Genomic DNA, 11,200 nt, shown 5'->3' with positions numbered 1-11,200 from the left:
GTTAACAAATTGGAGCAAGAAAATGTGAAGGCTGATAACTATCTTTATGGGATCACGTGTGGGGCTTCCAGTGCTAGTGCAAAGAAAGACCGAATTCCTTTGTTCCGATACTGTTTGCAGGGTTTGTGTCCTGCACACACCAGTGCTACTGGCAGTAAATAGACATTGTGTAAGAGAATGTGAAGTCTATCACAAATTCCATGTTAGGATGCCATGATCTTAGTTTTCTTGATGTTGAGTTTCAAGCCTACTTTTGTGCTCTCCTCTTTTACCTTCAACAAGAGGTTCTTTAGGTCCTCCTCACTTTCTGCCATTAGAGTGGTGTCATCTGCATATCTGAGGTTGTTGATGTTCCCCCCCCAGGCAATCTTAATTCCAGCTTGCGCTTCATCCAGGCCGGCATTCCGTATGATGTACTCTGCATATAAATTAAATAAGCAGGTGTGCTATTGAACAACAACAGCAACAAGAGAAATGGCATACTGCAACAAGTTCCTGGCATTTGTGTGTGTGTAAAGTGCCATCATCACAGCTGAATGATGGTAACCCCAGTAAGGGGCTTCCAAGGCAAGTGAGAAGCAGAGGTGCTTTGCCATTCTCTTTCTCTGCAGGGTGGCCTCCCTTCCAAGTGCCAACCCTGCTTAGCTTCTGAGATCTGATGAGATTGGGCTACACCATGCTGCCTTCCTCCTGGCATTTTACATATAATTTATTATGAAAGTCTCCTGTACTTCCCAAATAGCTTCTTTAAAACTTCCAGATGATGACATAACAGTTTTCTCTGATTGGCTGGCATCTAATAGTGGCATTCAAAACAAGCATCCCAAGGGCCAATTCGCATGGTACAAAGTTCATGAAGTAGCTATGTGAACCATCAACAGACATAATCTGGAAGTTCCATGATGAGTTTAATTCTCAGGCATATGTGGGTCTGATTCAGATCACTGGCTTTTCTGCACTCGGTTTACTCCTAATTTTCTTGGCAATTGAGCCATAAGCATTAAAATCAGTTTGGACACAGTTCTTCTGCACATCTGCCCTCCCTCTGCATTTTCACAGTTTATTTTCTTAAATAATCAGGTTTTCAAGAGAGTCCTGTTGTCATGGATGGCATCATTGGTGGTGTCACAGTAGCCCCCTTTTTGTTTACTGTACATGCTTATATGAACATATTTGTTGGAGTGAGTGACTCATAATGCCTGGACATGGGGGGTTACTGGTACATCATTCTAAGAGTGTATAGATGTTGTCTCCTTGAATAGGATTCCTCTCTTTGTCTTAACCTAGGAGCTGCCTTCTGACTCCTCTCTTGCTCCTTAGTTGGGAGTAAGGGATCCCCTGGTTTGGAGCCCTTCCCCCTGCTTCAGGGCTATCAGAAAGCAGTGGCGAGGGATAACTGCTGTGCTCTCATTATAACCTATAGAGACCAGTTTCCTTAGAGTATAATGGACAATCAATCCATGGGTATCTGGGGCTCTGTTTTTTGAGGTGGAGATACCAAATTTTCAGAATAGCTGCTGATGCCTCTCCTCCAACCCCCCCCCCCCAGTTTCAAAAAGGTTGGACCAGGGGGTCCAATTCTATGAGCCCCAAAATAATGTGCCCCCATTCTCCATTATTTTCAGTAGAGGGAAAGTATCTAAAAGGAACACAGTTCCTTTAAATGTGACTCAGCTAACCCAGAACTCACTTCAGAGTTCCCACTCCAGGAGCCTCTCTCCCCTTTTCCAGAGCCTCCTGGTAAGTCTCCCGACAGCTTGTAGGCCTCACCTGGCAACACAAGTTGCCTCTTCTTCACACTCACTCTACATGGCCTTTCATGGAGACACATGTCTTTGCAGTTCTTTCCTGTATATACAATGCCCTCATACTCCCACACACATGATGCCAGACAAGCTGGCCATTTGTGATTGGGAAACTACTCTTTAGATTAGGCTCCTTGTTCTCTCCTTTTGACAGCAACCTGAATGTGAACTGGATAGGCTTCCCAATCCCCAGGTTCCAGTGGGGGATCCCCCATTTTTACAGGCTTCTCCCCGCCCCCAGCCAGCTTGCCGGCGGGGGAAGCCCCGCCCCCCACAACCACCATGTAGTTTTAGAGCTCCTGCAGGTCCGTTTTTAAAATATGTGCCTTTAAGGCTGAGCAGGAAGCAGGAAACAGGAAGGGCTTTGGAGAACGGCCCATCCCTTTGTTTTGCTTTCGTTTTCAGATCAAGTAAAGTTCTGCAGGAGCAAGACTAGGGTTGCCAAGTCCAATTTAAGAAATATCTGGGGACTTTGGGGGTGGAGCCAGGAGACATTGGGGTGGAGCCAAGATCAAGGCTGTGACAAGCATAATTGAACTCCAAAGGGAGTTCTGGCCATCACATTTAAAGGGACGGCACACCTTTTCAATGCCTTCCTTCTATAGGAAATAATGAAGGATAGGGGCACCTTCCTTTGGGGCTCATAGAATTGGACCCCCTGGTCCAATCGTTTTGAAACTTGGAGGATATTTTAGGGAGAGGCACTAGATGCTGTACTGAAAATTTGGTGCCTTTACCTCAAACAACAACCCCCCCCAGAACCCTAGATACCCGCGGATCAATTCTCCATTATTTTCTATGGGAATAAATCTCTATAGGGAATAACAGAGTTCCCAGCAGACATTTCCCTCCCCTCCCCCCACTTTCTGATGACCCTGAAGCGGGGGGAGGGTCTCCAAACCGGGGGATCCCCTGCCCCCACCTGGGGATTGGCAACCCTAAGCAAGACCTAATAAGTATTTGTATGAGAGAGAGGGAGGGGCAGGAGATTCCCTGGTTTGGAGGCCCTCCCCTCGCTTTAGAAAGTGGGGGGAGGGAAATGTCTACTGGGCACTCTATTTTTCCCTATGGAGAATGATTCCCATAGGGAATAATGGGGAATTGATCTGCGGGTATTGGAGGCTCTGTGGGGGCTATGTTTTGAGGTAGAGGCACCAAATTTTTAGTATAGCATCTAGTGCCTCTCTCCAAAATACCCCCCAAGTTTCAAAACGATTGGACCAGGGGGTCCAATTCTATGAGCCCCAAAAGATGGTGCCCCTATCCTTCATTATTTCCTATGGAAGAAAGGCATTTAAAAAGGTGTGCTGTCCCTTTAAATGTGATGGCCAGAACTCCCTTGGAGTTCAATTATGCTTGTCACACCCTTGTTCCTGGCTCCACCCCCAAAGTCTCAAGGCTCCGCCCCCAAAGTCCCCAGATATTTCTTGAATTGGACTTGGCAACCCAAGAACTGGATCTACTTGAATAAATGTAAGTTTACCTTTTTTGCAATATTCTTCTTGGGAAGTTTATTTACTGTGCTCAATATCACACTTCTAGACTGGGCAAAACCAAATATCCTGATAATACTGATATCATGGTTGCATTTTTAAAAAATGCACTAAATATCAGAGATTCAGAGGAGTTAGCTGTGTTAGTGGGTTGCTGCAAAATAGTAACGATTCCATTAGCACCTTTAAGACTAACAAATTCTATTGTACCACAGTCAGATGCATCTGATGAAAAGAACTGTGTTTCTCAAAAGTTTATGCTACAATAAAATTGGTTAGTCTTAAGGGTGCTACTGGGGTCTTTACTAAAATATCAGTATACAGTTATAATGATAGGTCAGGCAGATTCTCTTGATTTCCCAGATTTTTGTTTGTTTGTTTAAAAGTATGTCTCCAGCCTTCTGGGGATATAAGGGAAAAGGCAGAGCTCTGCAAGTGAAAGTGCTAGAGATTTACTTTTTGAAAAAATAAAAGCTTGAGATTCAGACTGTTGCATAATCCATCATTACAATAATAACAGTATATCACTATTTTAAACACCATTAAAAAAAACACGTCTTGAAGTTGAGGAGGAAAAGGAGTGGTTTGATGATAATAGCCAATCATCAAAAAGTGGTATGGAAGTGAGTGGAACTGGGCAGGACAAAGAAAACCAACAAATATTATACATGAGGAAAAAGGTGACCCAGAAACTGTTTCCAGAAAAAGATTGGGATAAAAGTAGTCTCAAAAGAACCAGAAAAACCCAAGGTAGAAGGAAAATAAGTGAAAAATAAACACAGGGACATGCATGCAGAAATCAGGGAATAAACCAAAGCAGTATGGGGTTAGAACGAACAACAAAAGTCCCTGCAGAAAAGCCACATGACAGAAGTACACAGGGAAAGACAATTTAAATCTTCCCTCTGTGTAGTTTTCCTGAAGTGAAATGGGCCTGGAAAATCCATATTTACTCCATCTGGGAAACTTATGTGTAGTCTGTCAGTATATGTGTAGCCCCAGTGGAGCCAATAACTGGGCAAATGGAGTATATGTGTTGGAGTCTTAAATGTGCTCTGCTTATATGCTGGGGTCATGATCTGAATCGAATCTGCATGTGCTTGGGAATGAAGCACAAAACCCCCATTGCACAACTAGTTGACAATTCACGTGTTCATGTGGACTTGGTAATATGTGACTTTGTAAATTCAGATTCAGTTGGTCCTTTTGTCTTTTAAAAGATTTCAGTCAGTCTCTTTCATATTCAGACTAAATATAGTTGCATTAGGAAATAAATCAATCTGACAGTTGTTTCCTTTGGTTTCAATGGGAAATGCCTTTCGCTGTGTAACCTGTCTCCTCCCCACCCAACTTATTTTCAGGCATTGAATTCTCACTGAGGGGATTCTCCTGCCTAATTAGAAATAGATAGGACAAAGTGCTCTGGTTCTAAAGGCAATTAAAATTCCCCCTGTACAGCAAGCACCAAGAGGCATGAGAATATTGGTATGGATAGGTTTTCTTCTTTTCCCAATATGCTTAAGTGCCTAGGTGGGGGTAAGGGGACTCTTGGCAGTTGTAATGAAAGAACATAGATTCAGGTGGGTGTCCATGTTGATCTGAATCATCAGAACAAAGTTTGCATGCACATGGAAATTTGTACCCAAATGTATACTTTGTTGGTCTTAAGTGGAAGGGGTGTGTGTAGAAAAAGCCCAGCAGGAACTCATTTGCATATTAGGCCACACACCCTGATGCCAAGCCACCCAGAACTGCGTTCCTGGGCATTCCTGCTCCAAAAAAGCCCTGGTCTTAAGGCTGCCACTGGGCTCAAACCACTGAGAGAAAATGATCAACAACGGAAACCAAAGGTAACTCTGCAGTCTGACTCTGTTAGGGAATCCCTGGAACTGTAGGGCCTGATATACAGTTAAACCTGAGCATGTCTGCAACAACTTTTTAATACTTTGAAGTATTCTTGAACACACCCTTGTGACTGCAAGCTACCTTATTTTTCCTAACTCATTAAACCAACTGTGGTTGAATAGCCATGTATGTGTGTAACTGTTGGAATCCACCAGGGTTAATGTAGAAACTGCAGACTCTGGGATGCCGTTAACATTTGCTTCCTCTTTTGATTGCCAGGGCTTTTTTAAAAAAGCAGAAATGCACAGGAATGCAGTTCCAGTTGACTTGATGTCAGGTGGCATGGCCTAATATACAAATGAGTTCCTGGTGGGCTTTTTCTACAAAAAAAAGGCCTGCTGATTGCCATACATGCTACTGATTTATGTTGTCATTTCATGTCACCTATAACACTTGTTTCCTGTAATGTGCAATGTGATTACAAACCCACCAAAGATGAAAAATGCCAGCATTTAGAAATTGACATTTAAACAAACACTTCATTTAAAAGGAGATGGTACAAATAATCCCTCATTCGGGGAAAAACATAAAGGATATATACATTTATTTATTTACAGAAAAGTTAAAATGACTTCTATGATCACAATCCTGGAAGACTGGCAATAGCATTTCACATTTGGTCCCATTTACAAGTTATGGTCTGGAGAGAGTGCATGTGGATTTGTGAGGGTTCCCAATAATAATAATAATAATAATAATAATAATAATAATAATAATAATAATAAATTTTATTTATATCCCGCCCTCCCCACCTCGGCAGGCTCAGGGCGGCTTAAAATCTATGCACAGACCTATGTCCATTGTTCCCTCTAAGTTGAGGTAGTGTGAGCTAGCGCACAGATTTTTAGCCTCCAGCTCACACATTTTTGTCTTCGCTCAGGAAGGATGACCCCAGGGCACACTAATTTATGCAGTAGCTCACAACTTTCATGCCAGTAGCTCACAACTTTCATGCCAGTAGCTCACGAAGTAGAATTTTTGCTCACAAGAATCTGCAGCTTAGAGGGAGGGAACATTGCATCGAATGCACCTCAATATGAGGGCAAAAGGCATAATGCTGCTCCCCGATACATGCATTCATTCCCCTGGATTATAAATTGTGAATAAGTGTAATTTTCCTGTGCACAGTTTAATGTTGAAAGTATGTGAGCTCATTATGTACCACATCACTCTGACATTTTTCATTCTTTTTCAAATAAATGTGTTAATGCTAATAGGATTCATTGACGCAAATAAGGATGTTACCTTGATGTGAATATTGTGTTTGTTTACTCTGTCAAAGGAAAGGCTGGTTCTCAAAAAGTTTAATGACATCAAAGATGAGGCAGAGGAAGCCATAGCATCTAATCAATCATTCATACCTCGTTCTTTTACTGCACTGTTTATAAAGGAACATGGGCAGTTCCTTTCTGTAATTGATGGCCTAAAGATTAGAAACATCCCTAGCACTGCAAATATAATCTATGCTCATTCTGTTTAATATTGAAATTTCCAGCACTCTTGGGGTTTTGGGGACAGACACAGGGATGTGGCCAGCTTTCCTCATTAGATGGAGGCTACCAGATTTCAAAGTGAGGCCTCAAACAAATTAATGGAGAACTGGTTATTTTCTCAAAATCGCCATCTGGCTGTGCTTTAGTGTCTATGGATCGTTATCCTCAGAAACACATAAGAATGGTTATTTTTTTAAAGTTCAGAAACCTTTATCTGTTTATAAATACATCTTATTTTAATAACGTCCATAGTTAGCTCTTTAAACACTTTCCCATACTCACAGCCATGGTAGCTAAAAAGAGATTCTATCAAAATCACTTAAGCATGGTGGGAGCAATAATTTAAAAATGCCCATGTGGAAACACAGTACATGAAGCTGGGTGAACAGAGTGCAAAGCAATTTTGTGAATTTGGGGCGGGGGCTTGTTCCTGCTGATTTTTTAAATTTTTAAAAAATCATATTCTGTTGTTCTTTAAGCAGAATTGTCACTTTAAAAAAATCATGTGAGGGTGAATCCATGCTGGCTGGTGCACCCACCAGTTTCATCCTGGGTACTGCCTGAGCAGATGCAGACAAGTGAGCCAAAGGTAATTTAGAGAAGACTGGGCTAATTGTCTTTACAGTTTCTAATCAGAGGTCAATATTATCCAAAACAAGGAGGAAATTAAGATCTAAAGTTTCTGGTTTTAAGGTCTTAACACTTGCTGAGGTTTTGACCTTATACCCTATGTGTTTAACGAGCCAATTATGGTATCAAATATATGTTGAAATCAATTGGTTTGAATGTTAAGATGTCATGCACACATTTTCTTTAAATAGTCCTATGTTTGGTATAAATAGCTACCAAAATGATGATTTGGGGGCCGAGCAGGGAGTACAAAAGGGGCAGGAAAGATGAAGACAGGCAACCCCCAGTAAGCATGCTGAACCAATGGCACACCAATGGCACACCAAAACATTGTGCTTGGTACTCAAGACTCATTTTCCACCCAAGCTTCTTAAGTCCCGATATGCTGGTTGAGGCTAAGGAATGGGAGAGGGCAAAGAGCATGGCTTGTGCCCATCATCACCTCTGACACCAATGCAGCTGCAAGCCGAGTGTGCTGACAATAATGTTGGGGCCTAGCTTGCTCCTCATGTGTATGGACACACACACACTTCTTGTCTTTCTCCCTCCCCTATTAGTCCCTGGCACACCACCACTTCAAAGGTAGGCATGGTAGTTTAAAAAAACAAAAACAAAAGCAGGACCAATAAGGTTGCTTACTCCTGCATTAGAATTTCAAACTGAGACGGTGTGAGTGCAAAGTGTGTTTTTGCACTGGCTCAGGAATGTGTTTTTTCTGGACACAAAATGGACAAAAATTAGCTGAAACATGTCACTGTACTCACCTATACAAACTAATTTGTCTACTACACAGCTAGGGTTGCCAGGTCTGACTCAAATATCTGGGGACTTTGAGGGTGGAGCCAGGAGACGTTGGTGGTGGAGCCAGGAGACTTTGCAGGTGGTGCCCCGATCAAGGTTGTGACAAGCACGATTGAACTCCGAAGCGGGTTCTGGCCATCACATTTAAAGGGTCTGCACTCCTTTTAAATGTCTTCCCTCCATTTCGAAATAACGAAGGATAGGGGCACCTTCTTTTCGACCACATAGAATTGGACCCCCAGTCCAACCTTTTTGAAATGGGGGGTGGGTGGTTTGAGGATGCTATGCTGAAAATTTGGTGCCAACCTCGAAAAACAGCTCGCCCCCAGAGCCCCATATACCCACAGATCAATTTTCCATTATACCCTATGGGAATCTGTCTTTTCAGGAAAAGTCTAGCGACTTGCAATATGTTGTCATCACTTTCAGTTATGCAGCTGAAACTGACATCACAGAATTGCATGACACTGTTTATGAGTATCTGCCTCCCTAGTGCCCTGCTGGTTGAGCTGATAACCCTAATTTGAATGCACATCATCCTGGAGCCATTTCATTAATTTTGGGCGCAGTGTGATTGGGAGTCTTATTGTAACTGATGTTTTTAGTAATGTAGGGACCTCTTGAGGCATGGGGTAGTACTTTTTCTCCCTCGTCCAAAATACTAGTACCAGAGGGCATCAAGTTAAACTGGTGGGCATTAGGGTCAGGATGGACAAAATGAAATACTAATTTACACAGACAGTGGAAATTAAAATGTGGAATTTGTTGCCGGAGGATTTAGTGATGGCCAGAGCAATCAATAGCTTTAAAAGGGATTAGATAGATTCATGGAGGATAAGCCTATCAATGGCTACATCAGAGCTGAAGGCTGCATTTGCTATTGTGGCTGTCCAGACGAATTGGTTGGCCACTGTGTGAGACAAGATGCTGGACTAGATGGACCACTGGTCTGATCCATCAGGGGTCTTATGTTTTATCAAACAAAGAAATAAATAATATCAGTACAGTGTGGATAGAGGTCATCCACAGTTGATTGATTGATTGAAACCCCATTTTGCTACCTTTCTAGCCACATACACAAGCAACACCAGAACCAGGGAAGACAGCCAATAACTGTTACTGGGGGTATGCCAAATCAAACGAAAAAGTCTTTACCCTCTTGTTGCAGAAGACACCAATAGAGAGAGACAGACGGATCTCCCTGAGGGAGGAGTTCCAAAATTTATGGTCATAAATTCCTAATCCACAAAAGTGATGTGTACAAAAACCTGTCTACACATGGGGATCTTCTTAACTTGATGTGGTTGCAGGTTTTAAAACAGCACATTCAGCAAAGCTTGTTAGATGTCATGGTCTACATCTGTTCTTGTTCATTTCATTTCTATTCTAAAGTGACAACTTTTATACGAATATATGTAAGTGGAAAACTCATTTGTGTTCTGAAGGAGCCAACATTTCTCTCAATGGGCAGGTTGTCTGCTATGAATGAATGAGACAAGCCTTGAAAATGCATTTATCCTCATAGCAGTGATGTGTTTCATTACTACTGCTCACTTGAAATCAGCATGTCAGCATTAAAGCTCAGTGATAAGTATTCCCTGCGAACAGAAGAGAAAATATGAGCGTATGGTACGTAGGGGGATTTCTTTTTGTTCATAGCAAAGCAAATCTTGTTACCCAGCCGGTTTGCCCTGGCATGGGTTCCGGAGATTGATGGCAGTGGAATTCCTGTGTTTATATGGGAACTATTTAATTGAAATAAAGTTTCTGGCCATGCCTTCCTGTTTTCAAAATGTATCCCAGATTTAAGCTTCCTAATCAAAAGAAATGTGGCATAATGCCATATACACACATACAGTTTTACTTTCCCCCCAATAAATTACCCTTGCCTGTGGTCATAATCTGATTTCTCTGCAAGGATTTCTTTTTCTTGGTAAAATAGACTTGTTTAAAATCAAAGAAGAATATATAATGATTTCTCTCAAAAATATATGCCCCTTCAGTACTCCTGGTTTTTAAAAAGCCGCAAAGGGATATACCCACATTAACTGAGCAATCCCAAGTGGTCTGCTCAAAATCCTACTCAAGTCAACTCAATGGGGCTTACTCCCAGGAAAGTGTCCTTAGGATTCCAGTGGAAGGCATTAAGTAGATATAATAAAATAAAGTAGATATAAAGTAGATATTTATAGATAAATAAGTATATGTTGGGATTTTTTTTGGGGGGGGGGGGGGAACATAGCAGAACGGAGTTCCAGAACCTGTGGATTCCACTGGACTTAAACTTCTCACATCTGTTTGTTAACTCTTTTATTTGTACATTAATTTGCTATCCACAGGTCTTGAGAGCCAGTTTGCTATAGTGGTTATGTGTGCAGACTCTTATATGGGAGAACCAGGTTTGATTTCCTACTTCTCCTTCAACTGCTGGAGTGACCTTGGGTCAGTCATAACTCTGTAAGAGTTCTCTCAAGAGCAATTTCTGTCAGAGCTCTCTCAGCTCCACCTACCCCACAGGGTGTCTGTTATGGGGAGGGGAAGGGAAAGGAGATTGTAATCCATTCTGAGACTCCTTTGGGTAGTGAAGGGTGGGGTATAAATCCAATCTCCTCCTCCAACTGCTTTAATCCAATTTTAGCTATGCATCTTGACTCTAGCTCTTCCTGGCAACAACCCCCCCCAACCTATATATAAGGCTTGAGGAAGTCTGTTTCAATGTATCTGAAGAAGTGTGTATGTTTGGGCTACAGCATAAACAACAGCTGTATAGGCTAGGGTTGCCAGGTCTGACTCAGGAAATATCTGGAGATTTTAGGGGGTGACAAGCATGATTGAACTCTGAAGGAAGTTCTGGCCATCACATTTAAAGGGACCGCACACCTTTTAAATGCTTTCCCTCACTTGGAAATACTGGGAGATAGGGGCACCTTTTAGGGGGACTCACAGAATTGGACCCCTGGTCCAATCTTTTTAAAACTTGGGTGAGTTTTTGAGAAGAGGCACCAAATGCTATGCTGAACATTTGGTGCTTCTACCTAAAAAACAGCCCTCCCCCAAACCCCAGATACCCACA

The sequence above is a fragment of the Heteronotia binoei genome, chromosome 4 (assembly GCF_032191835.1).
Source record: "Heteronotia binoei isolate CCM8104 ecotype False Entrance Well chromosome 4, APGP_CSIRO_Hbin_v1, whole genome shotgun sequence".
In the NCBI taxonomy this organism is placed as follows: Eukaryota; Metazoa; Chordata; class Lepidosauria; order Squamata; family Gekkonidae; genus Heteronotia; species Heteronotia binoei.
Note: the sequence above shows the minus strand (reverse complement) of the source record.